Genomic DNA, 16,034 nt, shown 5'->3' on the forward strand with positions numbered 1-16,034 from the left:
TTACCACTGCACCCCTTCAAAACTGAGGGCGTCAATTAAATGAGCGTACTGGAGAACTAGCTCGAAATGAACCACTTGAGTTTACGTTGTGGATAGTGGATGGTTTTTTTTTCCTCAAGATTTTCTGGGTTGTGTGCAACAATCTATCTTTGCTATGTAGTATGGTGATCCCATATTCCTTAGGCGACAATCAAACTTGTGAATGGATATAGTCATATAGTACTACCTCTCTATTTTTGAACTTAGGATGATGTTCTAGACATTAGTTCTCAAATCAATTACTCCCTCCGTTGTATTTTAATTTATGGTTATTTTGACCTTTCTAGATACTCTAATTTTTATTATGTATCTAGACATATCGTATATATAAGTGTATAGTAAAATTTAAGTACTTAGAAAAGCTAAAACGACTTATAATTGAGGACAGAGGGATGTATTTGATTTGAACATATCACCCATCCAAATTTTTTTTTTTTGGATTCGACTATAAGTTAAGGTTCAGTTATTTCTCTCCACGCATGGTTCACTTTCTTCACTAGTTTGGTTCAGTTTGCATGCGTCCTAGTAAAGTTCGCTTTCAACTTCTCACTAGAGATGCTCCGAGTTTCCTAAATTCAGAATACAGAGTGATCAAACTCGGCCTCATGTTTCGCTAGGTACAACGAATTTTTCTATTCCTCACAGTTGTAGTGGAGTGACCTTTATAATTATGGTTGGCTTAGGTTATAGGTTCACTAAAGTTAACGAATTGATACAAAAACTTTAGATCAAGCATGAGAACAAGAATAAGTTCTTAAGCTGCCTTTGTAATGCTTCAAGTTCCTTTTGTACTCCTATAATAAGAGCTAAATTAAGACATCCAGTGAGATTTCTTTTCAGAAAATTGTCTTAGGAGAAGAGAAACACGTACGCAAAAAAAAGAGAGAGTACTCCTAGTCCATAAACCATAATAATTACTATACCCACGGAATGGTATTGGGGAGAACAAAAATTACTCGAATTAACAGAAAATTTAGTTTTTATCTCATCTGATTCACGGGAAGAAAACGAATCATGCAATCGATCCATTCCCGTTGACAAGTGCAGCGGCAGCCTTCAGCTTGCCGGCGACCTCCCCAATCGTTCGCCGGGAAGGCCCTTCCGACGACCACGCCCGCTTCGAAGCCTGACGCAGCTCTCTGGCCCGTTCCCTTCTCCCCCTCCATGAGCTCCCTCACCGCGGCCGCGATCTCCTAGCGCGTCACCAATCCGTGGCCGTCGCCGCGCGCCGCCGGCCGCAGGGCCACGCCGGTCACCTCGGTCAGGATGGCCGCGTTCGTCTTCTGCTCCACGTACAGTGGCCACGCGACCATCGGCACGCCGGCCGCCACGCTCTCCAGCGTCGAGTTCCAGCCGCAGTGCGATACGAAGGACGCCGTCGCCGGGTGGGACAGCACGCGCACCTACGGCGCCCACGCCACGACGACGAGGCCCCGGCCGCTCGTCCTTTCCAAGAATCCCTCTGGCAGCCATGCCAGTGGGTCGTCCTTGTCGCCGGGGATCGTCCCCAGGGCGCAGAGGTTGCCGTCGAGGCTCGGCATGCGCACGACCCAAAGAAACCTGTGGCCGCTCATCTCCAGCCCGGCGGCGAGCTCGGCCGTCTGCTCCACGGATAGCGCGCCCCCGGTGCCGAAGGAGATGTATACCACCGAGTCCTCCGGCTGGCGATCCAGCCACTCCAAGCATGCCGAGCCGATTCATCGGCTTCTTCGCTGGAGCTTGACCGGACGAAGGGCCCCACAGGGTACACCGGCGGGAACGCGCCATCCTCGGCGTCCCGCTTGAACGTTTCCGCCATGGCGACCTCTAGCTCCTCGAAGCTGTTGACCAAGAAGCCGTCGGCACGGCCGTATCTCCGCGCCTCCTCAACGAGATAGGCGTACACCGGGTCGTTCCGGTCCCGGAACCCTTCGGGGAGGTCGGCGTGGCGGAGAACCGGGCCTCCAGGGAGCGGGAGCGGGTCCGGGAGGTCACGGTATTCGCCGGTGACGGCGTCGTCGCCATGGAGCTCCACGATGTGGCGCATGATGGAGATCATGGCTAAGCTGTTCGCGAAGAATACGTACCCCTGCGCGCCGAGCTCCGCGCCGAGCGGCAGCGCCGCGATTCCGAAGAAGTCGCAGACGAGCGCGGTCACCGGGCCGTGGCTGGCGCCCTCCAGGAGCGCGCGGGGGTGTGGAGGGTACCGAAGCCGATGTCTGGCGGGAGGTCGTCGAGGGACACGGCAGGGAGCACCGCGGTCGCGACGGAGGACGGCAGCGAGGACAGCACCGCGGCGTCCTTGGCTGGGTCGGACATGCCGGTGAGCGTGACCAGCGTGACCGCGAAGCCATGGTCCGTGGCGAGCCGCCGCGCGAGCTCCACCAGCGGGATGAGGTGGCCCGCGCCGGGGCTCGCGAACATCACAACCTCAACCTGCTGCTGTGACGGAAGCTTCTCCATGAGCTCCGACGGCGACGGCCACTCGGTCGACGCCGACGATGTGTCACTTGCACCGGTGGTCGTCGCAGCCATGTTGAAATGTCACCCTCGCACACGTATGGTTGGTGTGCCTAGGTGGCGCCTCACTTCGTAGTAGTTTTGAGCGTTATGTCAAACAATGCATGGCCACGGCGCACAATGCAGCCCTCTCTAGATCTACAATTGGTGCTTTGACTTAGTATAGATCGGCTCTCTAGATCTACAATTGGTGCTTTGACTTAGTATAGATCGTAGTGGAAATATAAAACTTGACTCCAGCGGTGGACTTTGAAAATATTTAAAGAGCTGAACAACACTGTTTTTTTATCTTAAGTCTCAGCCTCCTACACTATAGAATTTTACCTAAAAATTCATCTGAGGGGGCTTAAGCCCCCGCCCCACCGCTGTGTCCGCCCGCCCCTGCTTGACTCCACTCAAGTGGAATCAAATTTTCTAAGCCAGTTAGGCTAACTGAAGAGCAGGTGATGATGGGTGCAATATTGAAGTATACGATTAATGTGATGATGAGAGAATAATTCAACGACCTTTATGGAAAAATAATGGATTACAGAGATTGCTGTACGTGTTTCCCATGTCTTTGCCTCCGATTGGTTTAGACACTGGAATCAGTCCAAGAACTTATTTGCAGCGGGAGTTTGATATTTGACATTACGATTTGGTAAGCCTTTGAAGATTTGACCTCATATCACAATTGTTAGATTGATCTCCACCAATTGGCTTAATTAGATCTTTGGATCCGCGCCCTGATCGGGGGTGTCCAACCGCTCCATGTTTAGTGGACCCCCGTCGCACAACACCATAAAAAAGAGAGGTGGGAGTCGGGGCACAAGGCACGAGGCTTACCTGAGCCGCCAAACACCCCACCTACATCATAACCCTAGCTGATCTAAAGAGGGGGCGCTGCTAGCGACAGGAAGCACCGCCACCGGCCACCGCCGCCTCTGCACCGCCGCCATTGCGACCGCGTCTTCACCGCCGGACTTCACCGCGTCACCGACAAGCACCACCATGGCCAGCTCGTCTTCCTCGAAGGCGGCCAATAGTTTGCATCTCCGCACCCTCTCTCTCTCTCTCTCTCTTTCTGTTTCTCGCTTTAGCTTATGTTATAAGGTTTGTCATGTTCTAAATTCAAGTATACACCCGCTAGATCTGCAACTAGGTGATCCTAAACATATATCAAAGGTATTAGTCGCCTAGTCTAGATGTAGATCTAGTCTTTGGGGGTAGAAATCACGAAGAAAACAGGAGGGGACTCAATTTGAATCGGATTAAAATCCCACCCGAAACCCTAACCCTAACCCTAGAGTAAGGACGAAGGAGGGGAGGACCTACCCGGACTCCCCACCGTGTGTCACCACCGCCGTCGCGCGGGTAGAATCTCGTCGTCGCGCGGGCAGAATAGGCCTAGCCACCGCTCGATGCTTAGTCGCCGGCGCGCGGGCTCTGGGCGTCGACACAGGACCGCTTGATGGCGGCATGCTCACCCACTAGGGAGCGCGTGCTCTAGCGAGGGGACCCACGCCAGCGTCGCACTCTTCTTCTGTGGCGTCGGTTGCACTGAGGAGAAAGGGGGAAGATCTAGGGTTTAGGGCGAGCCCACCGCCGCGCGTGTGAGGATCAGGGCAACATTGTCTAGACCGCTCGACGATGGCACACTCAGCCTAGGGTAAGCGTGCACGTCGGCGAGGGGACCGACGATGGAGCCACATCGCTGCTCTTCTTCTGTCCGTGGTGCTAAGGAGAGGAGACAGAGGGAGGTGAGAATGAGCTTAGGGTTTTCGAATGCGGTCGTGGATGCCGGTTTTGATCTTGTGAGGAGCGTGGATGGTTGTCGGATCATGATGGACGGTCGGCGTTCGCTGGACCGAAATTGGCCTAGGCGGGGTTGGAGAATCTCGGTCCAAGCCTAGGTTGTGACCTGGGCGCGGAGGAGCGGGCTGTGTTGGGCTGTTGCTGGGCCTTGAGCGCGGGCGCGCAGGCGGCATTTTGCCGTTGGGCCGAGCACTGTTTCAATGGGCTAGGCTAAATAAACAGTAGAAACTGAGTTATTGTTTTATTCATTTTCAGAAGCAAATTTTAATGATTTTTTGTTCAGTTTTAATCTCTATCAAAATTTGAACCAACAGGATAATTTTTTTCAGAGAGTAGATTAGTACAGTAAAATGCTTCTAAAAAGTAGATAAATAATTTTTTTATGTTTCCGCTATAATGTTAAAGTTTATTATCTTCTAATTAAATTCGAACCGACAGGAGAATTTAATTTGAAGAGCAGTCATTTTTATTCTATAAATTATAATATTGTTATTTTTCTAACTAAAGTTGATAATAGCAATATTATAATGTTGATTCATAAAGTTTTCCATGCATTAATTCTTTTTCTGCCCAACGGTGATGTAGAATTAGTGTATAAGAAAGTTGCATGTTTTAATTTTGACCAACATTAAATTAAGGCATACAATTATTATGTCAATTTTCTCACTAACTCTGATGGTGTTTTTCAGGACTCAACCCAATGGCTTTTATCTCGCATATACCGCCTCTTAAAGGGGGCAACTATAGGGTATGGCGAGAGAAGTATGAACTAGCATTTGTACTATCTGAAAATGACCGAGAGCTTACCTCCCCGTGTCCTACTGAGCTAGTAGACCTGGTGAGGGAAGAAAATGAGTCTGATGCTAATTTCACTGCTCGACAGTGAGATCATGCAGAAGTGTGGATGAAATATGATCTCGAACGCAAGAAATGGGACATTTCAAACCACAAGTGCTTGATAGTGGCTAAGTCCATAATTTTAGATGCTATAAGGGGGTCTATCCTAGATTGTGATACCACCACAGAGTATCTTAAGAAAGTGGAGAGACAGTTCATTGGCTCTTCAAAGGCTTATGCCAGTACTTTGATCAAGAAATTGTTTAATAAGAAATACACTAGTGGCAGTATCAGAGAGCACATACTGGAGATGAGCAACACGGCTTCGAAGCTGAAGCCAATGGATTTGGGGCTCAAGGATGAGTTCCTGATTCATTTGGCTTTTGCTTTCTTACCTAAGGAATACAAAACTTTTGTTATTAATTACAATATGCAGCCCGACAAATGGGATATAGAGAAGCTCATTGCAATGTGTGTTCAAGATGAGGAGAGGCTGAAAAGCTCATAAGGTGACTCTCTAACCTTGCGAAGGACAACAAGTAGAAGAACTTCAATAAGAATGCCAGACCTCAAGGAAAAGCCCCTTAGAATGACCATCATCAGAATAACAACAATGCTCAAGTTGAGAAAGATTAGTGTAAATGGTGCAAGAAGCATGGACATTACTAGAGGGACTGTCTAGACTTCCTGAAGAACCTTCTGAAGAGAGGTGAGAATTTCATTACATTCATAGATGAATCCTTGTATTTAAGTTATGCAAAATCTACTTGGTGGATTGATTCAGATGCAACTGTTCATGTTGTAAATTCATTATAGGGATTCTGTACAACGAGAACCCTGCAAAGAGGAGAAAGAAGAATTAAAGTTACAAATGGAGTTGAAACTGAAGTTGAAGCCATTAGAGATCTTTCTCTAGAATTAGATGATGGTTTTAGACTTCAACTTTCAGATATTCTTTATGTACCCTCTTTGCGTAGAAACTTGATAAGTGTTTCAAGATTAGATGATGATGGATATGATTGCCATTTTGGTAATGGCAAATGTCGGATTGTGATTAATAATAAGTGTGTTGGTCTTGCCTTCTGACAAGACAAGCTTTATTTATTATCACTTTCTGAGAATGTGAATGATGTGAGCACTGAGAATGAGAATGCTTCCTCGTCTATGAATGCAACAAATAAGCAGAAGAGAGTGCATGATGTATCTTCAAAATTATGGCACTGTCGTTTAGGCCATATTTCGAGGGGGAGAATAGAGCGATTGATTAAGAAATCAATTCTTCCACCTTTAGAATTTTCAGATTTAGAGCAATGCATTGATTGCATAAAAGAAAAGTTTGTTAAGAAAATAAAGAAAGATGCCAAACGAAACACGGGAATTTTAGAAATAGTTCACACAGACATCTGTGGTTCTTTTCCTATGAAAAGTGTGGATGGTTATGATTCATTTATAACATTCACAGATGATTATTCTCATTTTGACTATATTTATCTAATTAAGGAAAGATCATAAGCGTTGGATAAATTTAAGATATTTAAGGCTGAAGTAGAAAATCAGCACAACTTAAAGATTAAAGTAGTAAGGTCTGACCATGGGGGAGGGTACTATGGTCGACACACCCCATATGGCCAAGTTCCTAGACCATTTGTAAGGTTCTTACAGAAAAATGGCATAGTTGCCTAGTATTCTACACTAGGAGAGCCTCAGCAGAATGGAGTAGCTAAAAGACGCACCCATACCTTAATGGATATGGTAAGAAGCATGATAAGTTTCTCTATCCTACCAATAAGTTTATGGATGGAAGCGTTGAAAGCCGCCATTCATATTATTAATCGAGTGCCAAGTAAGTCGGTGCCCAAAACACCGTATGAGTTATAGACAGGAAATGAACCCTCACTTTACTATTCACATGTGTGGGGTTGTCTAGTTGAGGCAAAAGTCTTTAACCTAAACATAGGGAAGCTAGACTCCAAGACAGTCAGTTGCCATTTCATTGGCTATCTAGAAAAGTCAAAAGGTTACCGCTTCTATTGTCCTAATAGACAAATGAAGTTTGTAGAAACAAGGCATGCTGTGTTCTTGGAGGATGATATGATCAGGGGGAGCATGGTAGTGTGAGAAATTAATTTTGAAGAGAAGCGGGTATACATGCTCACTCCGATGGTTTAGGAACCATTCTTCACGCTACATGTTGTTGTTGTACCAATAGTACAAGACACTGTAGTAACAACACATGTTGTTAGTTCTCCTGTGGCAACAATGAATGAACATGAGGAACCTATCATTTAGGATCCCATAGAACCCGTTGTCACACATGAGGAAGAGCAACAACAGCCTTATATAGAATAAGCGTCATCTAACGAGGCCCCTAGAAGGTCTCAAAGAGTCAGGAGATCAGCCATTCCTAAAGATTATGAAGTTTATGAATGCGAGGAATTTCAAATGGAGGGTGATCAAGAAGCCATGAGAAGCGCTTACTCATCAAAGTGGCTTGAAGCCATGGAAGATGAAATAAAATCAATGAAAACCAACGGTGTTTGGGACTTAGGAGCTAAGACAGTAGGTGGTAAATGGGTCTACAAAACCAAACATGACTCCAAAGGGAATATAGAAAGATTCAAAGCATGACTTGTGGCAAAAGGCTTCACGCAAAGAGAAGGTATAGATTATAATGAGACATTTTCTCTAGTCTCATGTAAGGCTTCTTTTAGAATCATAATGGCGCTTGTAGCATATTACGATTTAGAATTACATCAGATGGATGTAAAGATGACGTTCCTAAATGGGGATCTAGAGGAAAATGTTTACATGGCACAACCAAAAGGTTTTGTTGTGGAAGGAAAAGAACATATGGGATGCTGCCTAAAGAAATCCATTTACGGAATAAAACAAGCTTCATAACAGTGGTATTTGAAGTTTGATAGTACAATAAGAAAGTTTAGGTTTCAAGAAAATGTAGAGGACAATTGCGTTTATGCAAAGTTCAAGAATGGGAAATACATTTTCCTAGTCTTGTATGTGGATGACATCTTGCTCGCTAGCAGTGATGTTAATCTACTACTGGAAACAAAGAAGTTCTTGTCCCCAAAGTTTGATATGAAGGATCTCGGTGAAGCTTCGTTCGTCCTAGGAATAGAGATTCACCAAGATAGAGAAAAGGGAGTTTTAGGATTATCACAAAAGGCATACTTAGAAAAGGTTCTAAAAAAATATAGTATGCAAAATTGCAAGTCTTCACCTGCTCCCATAGTCAAGGACAACAGATATGAGGAATTTCAATGCCTCAGGAACCAATATGAGATCGATCAAATGAAAGCGGTTCCATATAGTTCAGTTGTCGGAAGTTTACAGTATGCTCAAGTGTGTACTCGCCCAGACTTAGCATTTGTTACCGGGTTGAAAGCTCTAGTTTAGTTTTGGTGAATTGATGAAACCCTAAGTGCTAACCTAGTTTATCAAGTGATCATGAGATAGGTAGCACACTCCAAGTGGTGAAGCAAATGAAGATCATAGCATGATGATGATGATACCATGGTGATGATCAAGTGCTTGGACTTGGAAAGAAGAAAGAGAAAAACAAAAAGCTCAAGGCAAAGGTATAAACCATAGGAGCTATTTTGTTTTGGTGATCAAGACACTTAGAGAGTATGATCACATTTAGGTTTGATAGCCGTACTATTAAGAGGGGTGAAACTCGTATCGGAATACGGTTATCAAAGTGCCACTAGATGCTCTAACTTATTGCATATGCATTTAGGATCTAGTGAAATGCTAACACCCTTGAAAATGTTTATGAAAATATGCTAACATATGTGCACAAGGTGATACACTTGGTGGTTGGCACATTTGAGCAAGGGTGAATAAGTTAGAGGTGAAAAGGAGTTAGTCTCGCTGGTCATAAGGTGACCGGACGCTAGTCCTAGTGGAACTGGCGTGTCCGATCAATTGTAATAGCGGAGATGCTGGCGTCGATCAAATGACCGAACGTTGGGTCGCTCAGCCACTGGACATTGGTAGGGTGTGTCTGGTCCTATTGTCAGGCAGCGTACAGAGGCTAGGGTCTCTGACCAGACGATGGCAGGGTCCGGTCGTGCTTGACCGGACGCGTCCGGTGGGCGAAAAGCATTTCTGGAACCTTACTGGAAACGACCAGGCGCTGGTGGCTCAATGTCTGGTCTATTATAGCATAGTGTCCGATCAACTCAAGTGACCATTGAAGTCAAGACACGTGGCTATCGTCGGGCGATCGAACGCTGAGGTCCAGCGTCCAGTCAACATGACCGAAGCATCCAGTCAGCCCACGTTGTGCCCAGTGAAGGGGTACAATGGCTCTATTTCATGGGAGCTTCTATTTAAGCCCCATGGCCAGTTGAAGCTCATACCTTTGGCAATTTTCATTGACATAGCAACCTTATGAGCTTAGCCAAAGCCCTCCCACTCATCTTCATCGTTGATTCATCATCTTTGTGAGATTGGGAGTGAATCCAAGTGCATTGCTTGAGTGATTGCATCTAGAGGCACTTGTGTTCATGTTTCGCTGTGGATTTTGCTTGTTACTCTTGGTGGTTGTAGCCACCTAGATGGCTTGGAGCTGTGAGGATCATTGAGCGGAGAGTGGTGATTGTCTCTGGCTCCAATCGTGGTGATTGTGAGGGATTCTCGACCTTTCCCTATGGAGAGCCAAAAGGTACTCAAGTGGATTGCTCGTGGCTTGTGTGATCCTCATCTTGTGTTGGTTGTGCGGCACCCTATTGAGGGTTTGGCATGTGAAGCCAATTAGCGCGTGAACCTCTAAGTGAGTGAATTGCCACAACGAGGACTAGCTTGCCGGCAAGCAAGTGAACCTCGGTAAAAATCATTGTGTTCATCATTGATTCCGAGGTGATTGGTCTTCATTGTTATTCATCCTTGTGATTGATTGGTTCCTTCATCTACACGGCGGTATAACGTTCTTTATCACTCTCATTACATTACCGCAAACTAGTTGTCAAGCTCTTTAGTATAGCTAGTTGTGAGAGCTTACTTTCTTGGTTGGTGTGGCTCTTTAGTTAGCCTTTGAGAGCACACTAACATAGGGTAGTGTCTTAGCTATTGTATGAATAGATACTATCTAAATTAGAATTGTGATAGGTGGCTTGCATTTTGAGTAGGCTAGTGCAACACTTGCTTCGCCTCACAATTGTCTAACCGTTTTGTTAAGTGTTGTTGTAGAAATTTTTATTAGGCTATTCACCCCCCTCTAGCCATTAGGACCTTTCAATTGGTATCAGAGCCGAAGTCACTATAATTTGAGGCTTAACAACCTTCGGTGTAAAAATAGCTCAAATCAACAATAGCAAGAAGCCACCCCAATTTGATGGCATAAATTATTCTTATTGGAAGTCAAAGATGACCACACACATCGAGTCAATCAATAGAAAGGTGTGGAAGGTGGTAGAAACCAAAATTGAGATTGGTGATCCAGAGAATCCCACCGTGGCCGAAGAAGTGCTTCTCCAAAACAATGACATTGCTCTAAGGGCTATTCATGATGCAATTGATGAGAGAACATTTGAGCAAATCAAGAATATTGAGATGGCACATGAAGCTTGGAAGAAGTTGAAAGAATCATTTGAGGGCACTCAAGCCATGAAGGGTGCAAAGGCTTACATTCTCAAGGAGAAGTTTGCAAGCTTCAAGATGAAGGAGGATGAGAGTGTGCCGGAGATGTTTCATAGGCTTCAAGTGCTTATCAATGATCTCAAAGCACTTGGAGAAGAGGTGAAGGACAAGGACTTCTCCCACAAGTTGTTGATATGCTTACCTTCAAGATTTGGCACATTGGTCACTATTCTAGTAAGGAGTGGTTTGGATACCATGACACCAAACCAAGTATTGGGAGACATCATGACCAATGATACATATAGAGATGAAGATGAGAAGGAAGAAAAGAAGGAAAAGAAAGATGAGAAGAAGGATGAGAAGAAGAAGAGTGTGGCATTCAAAGCCACATCATCCAAGGGCAAAGCAAAGCAAGAAACATCAGGTGAAGAAGATGAATCTTGGGATGATGATGATGATGAGAAGATGGCCCTCTTTGTGAAGAGATTTGGCAAGTTCATGGTGAAGAAAGGCTACAATGCTAGAAGAAAGAAGTCTTCATCCAAGAACAAGAAAGAGTCAAGAAGGTGCTTTAAGTGTGGAAGCAAAGATCATCTTGTTTCTCAATGCCCATACAATAGCAACAATGATGATGACAACAAGAAGAACAAGAAGGACAAGAAGGAAAAGAAAGAGAAGAAGGACAAGATGGCATTCAAGAAGAAGAAGGGTGGTTCATATGTAGTCACTTGAGATAGTGATGCTTCCTCAAGTGATGATGATGATAGTGATGATAACAAGACCACCAAGAAGAAGGTTCTTGCAAGCATTGCTATCAATGAGAAGCCTTCTCTCTTTGAATCTTCATCATGCTTCATGGCTAAGGCCACTAAGGTACAATCTTGTGATGATAAAAGTGATGAAGAACATGATGATGAAAATGAACATGATAGTGATAATGATGAACCTACTAAGGATGAACTATTTGACATGCTAGAAGATGCTAAAGAACACTTTGACATCAAGAGAAGGGAATGCAAAAGCTTGCGTAAGGAACTAATAGCCCTTAAGCAAGCCTTTGATGAGCTCAATGCATCTCATGAGAGGCTAGAGAAAGCCAATAAGAAGCTTGACAAAGCTCACAAAAAGCTTGAAAAGGCTCATTCATCTTTGCTTGATGACCAAAATAAAAAGAAGCATGTTGAAACTTGCAATGTAGGTTTAACTTGTGATATAATTGATGAATCACTATCTATGCCTATCATTGTTGCTCCTACTAACCCTTCTTGTAGCACTTCCACTTCTACCTCATCTAGTAGTGATGGTCTCACTCGTGATGCCTCACTATTGGTTAAGAATGAGAACCTCAAGAAGGAGGTCAATAAGCTCACTCACACCTTAGCTAAAGCTTATGGTGGTGAGGACCGCTTGCTTATGTGCTTGGGTAGCCAAAGAGCTTCTCTCTATAAAGAGGGATTGGGCTATACCCCCAAGAAAGGCAAAGCAGCCTTTGCTCCTCATAAGACTAGTTTTGTGAAGAACAATGGTCGGTTTTGCACTAGTTGCAAGCAAGTGGGTCATAAGGAGCATGAATGAAAAAACAAGAGCTAAAATGCTAATGTATCCTTCATAAAACTTGATTCATGCTATATGCTTACTAAGGGTACAAATGGTGTGAAGGCTAAGTTCATTGGTAAACCATGGATGGGCTCAAAGAAGAAAGCCATTTGGGTACCAAAGAGCTTAGTGACTAACCTTTAAGGACCCAAGCAAGTTTGGGTACCTAAAAAGAATTGATCTTCTTTTGTAGGTGGATTACAAAGCCATAGGAAGGCATTGGGTTCTTGATAGTGGGTGCATTCAACACATGACCAGTGATGCAAGAATGTTCAACTCAATCAACACCAATGGCAATGATGGTTATGATAGTATCACATTTGGTGACAATGGCAAAGGAAAGGTCAAAGGGCTTGGTAAGATTGCAATATATAATGACATGAGCATATCCAATATGTTGTTAGTAGAGAGGTTAAACTTCAATTTGCTATCCATGGCTCAATTGTGTGATCTTGGATTCAAATGCATATTTGGAGTAGATGATGTAGAGATCATAAGTGTAGATGGCTCTAACTTGATCTTCAAAGGCTTTAGATATGAGAATCTATACTTGGTTGATTTCAATGCTAGTGAAGCTAAATTATCTATATGCTTGTTCACTAAGTCTAGCATGGGTTGGTTATGGTATAGAAGGCTTGGTCATGTTGGAATGAAACAATTGAATAGATTGGTTAAGCATGACTTAGTTAAAGGCTTGAAAGATGTTGTGTTTGAAAAGGATAAGCTTTATAGCTCTTGTCAAGCTAGCAAACAAGTTGGAAACACTCATCCTAAGAAAAGCATGATGAGTACTAGTAAAGCGTTTGAGTTATTGCACATAGATTTGTTTGGGCCAAGACAATACACTAGTATCGGTGGAAACAAATATGGCTTTGTGATAGTGGATGACTACACTAGATACACATGGGTATTCTTTCTAGTGGACAAAAGTGATGTGTTTGCAATATTCAAATCATTTGTCAAGGGCATTCACAATGAGTTTGAAACAACCATCAAGAGAGTTTGAAGTGACAATGGTAGTGAGTTTAAAAACACTAGAATTGATGAGTTATGTGATGAATGTGGAATTAGACATCAATTCTCAACTAAGTACACACCTTAATCAAATGGCCTTGTTGAGAGAAAGAATAGAACACTCATTGATATGGCAAGGTCTATGCTTAGTGAGTACAATGTGAGTCAATCTTTTTGGGCCAAAGCTATCAACACGGCTTGCTATTGTAGCAACCACCTCTATTGTCACCGATTGAAAGAGAAGACACCATATGAGCTCTTGAATGGTAGAAAGCCCAACATTGCATATTTTTGGGTCTTTGGTTGCAAATGCTATATCTTGAAGAAAGGCACAAGATTGGGCAAGTTTGACAAGAAATGTGATGAAGGATTCCTACTTGGTTATTCCACTACAAGCAAAGCATATAGAGTTTGGAATTTGGATACTGGTACTCTTGAGGAAGTTCATGATGTTGAATTTGATGAAACCAAGGGTTCACAAGTAGAGAATGAGAACTTGGAAGATGTTAGAGGCATTCAACTTTCAAATGCCATGAAGAATATGGACGTTAGTGAATTGAGGCCTAGGCAAGTGAATGATGATGAAGATGATCAAGTGCAAGTGCTCTCTAACTCAAACGTGCAAGATGTTACAAATCAAGTTAGTGCAAGTGGATCTCATGACAATGAACAAGTTCAAGTGGCTAGTACATCATCTCAACCCAATGATCAAGCAAGTACAAGCAATCAAGTTCCAATACTCCAACCAACAAATGTTGCAAGGGATCATCCATTGGACACTATCATTGGTGATATTTCAAGAGGTGTACAAACTAGATCAAGATTGGCTTCATTTTGTGAGCATTTCTCATTTGTGTCATCCATTGAACCAAAGAAGATAGATGAAGCATTGAAGGATGTTGATTGGGTGAATGCTATGCATGAAGAATTAAATAACTTCACAAGAAATCAAGTATGGGAGTTGGTAGAAAGACTAAAGGGACACAATGTGATTGGAACCAAATGGGTCTTTAGAAATAAGCAAGATCAAGATAGAATAGTAGTAAGGAACAAAGCAAAATTGGTAGCACAAGGCTATACACAAGTTGAAGGTCTTAACTTTGGAGAAACATATGCCCCGGTTGCTAGATTGGAAGCAATTAGAATCTTGCTAGCCTATGCTTGTGCCCACAACATAAAGCTCTATCAAATGGATGTTAAGAGTGCATTTCTCAATGGCTACATCAATGAAGAAGTATGTGTTGAGCAACCTTCCAGTTTTGAAGATGACAAGAAGCCCAACCATGTGTACAAGTTGAAGAAAGCTTTGTATGGCTTGAAGCAAGCACCTAGAGCATGGTATGAGAGATTGAGGGACTTCCTACTCTCTAAAGGGTTCACAATGAGCAAGGTTGACACCACTCTTTTCATCAACAAGATTGGAAAAGATCTATTTGTGTTGAAAATATATGTTGATGATATCATATTTGGATCAACCAATCAAGACTTTCGTGATGAGTTTGGAAAGATGATGGCTAATGAGTTTGAGATGTCCATGATTGGAGAGTTGAGTTACTTCCTTGGTCTTCAAATCAAGCAATTGAAGAATGGTACATTTGTGAGTCAAGGCAAGTACATCAAGGACATGATCAAGAAGTTTGGAATGATTGATAGCAAAGTCATTAGCACACCAATGGGAACCAATGGCAACTTAGATAGTGATGCAAGTGGAAACATGGTGGATCAAAAGTTGTATCGGTCCATGATTGGAAGCCTACTTTATGTGACCGCATCGAGACCAGATGTCATGTTTAGTGTATGCATGTGTGCAAGATTTCAAGCCTCACTAAGAGAAAGTCATTTGAAGGCTACAAAGAGAATATTGAGGTACTTGAAGCATACACCAAATGTTGGTTTGTGGTATCCCAAAGGAGCAAAGTTTGAGTTAGTTGGTTACTCTGACTCAGATTATGCAGGATGCAAGGTTGAAAGGAAGAGCGCCTTAGGCACATGTCAATTGTTAGGAAGATCACTTGTTTCATGGTCATCAAAGAAGCAAAATAGTGTTGCATTATCAACCGCCGAAGCCGAATACATATCCGTCGGTAGTTATTGTTCACAAGTACTTTGGATGAAGGCTACTTTGAGTGACTTTGGAATCAAGTTCAAGAAAGTGCCATTGCTATGTGACAATGAGAGTGCAATCAAGTTGACAAACAATCTGGTTCAACATGCAAGAACAAAGCATATAGATGTCCGCCACCATTTCATAAGAGAGCACCAACAAAAAGGGGACATTTGCATTGAGAGTGTAGGCACCAAAGATCAACTTGCCGATATATTCACCAAGCCATTGGATGAGAAAAGGTTTTGCAAGCTAAGGAATAAGTTGAACATATTGGATTTCTCAAATATGTATTGATGCACCCCCCCACTTATATGACATGCCTCTCCTTTGAGCTTTTTCAAGGTAAAAGTTGATTGGCATGACATACATCCTTGCTAAGGACATGTTTAGTGTATCTAGTCACATTTTCAATCTTATTAGGACCTTTCTAGTGATTCAATTTTATTAGGCTCATTCATGAAAATCAAATGAATTTGGTGTTTATATAGTATCACTATTGCTTCTATGCTTGACTTGATCTAGTGATAGAATATGACATGTTTATGGG

At 43.3% G+C, this 16,034-nt stretch overlaps 1 pseudogene; it reads right to left on the bottom strand.

The window, feature by feature from the left end:
* Positions 1–882: 882 nt before the first annotated feature.
* LOC136466900 (hydroquinone glucosyltransferase-like) lies at positions 883–2,553 on the bottom strand (annotated as a pseudogene).
* Positions 2,554–16,034: the final 13,481 nt, after the last annotated feature.

Source organism: Miscanthus floridulus, chromosome 7 (assembly GCF_019320115.1).
Source record: "Miscanthus floridulus cultivar M001 chromosome 7, ASM1932011v1, whole genome shotgun sequence".
Lineage (NCBI taxonomy): Eukaryota > Viridiplantae > Streptophyta > Magnoliopsida > Poales > Poaceae > Miscanthus > Miscanthus floridulus.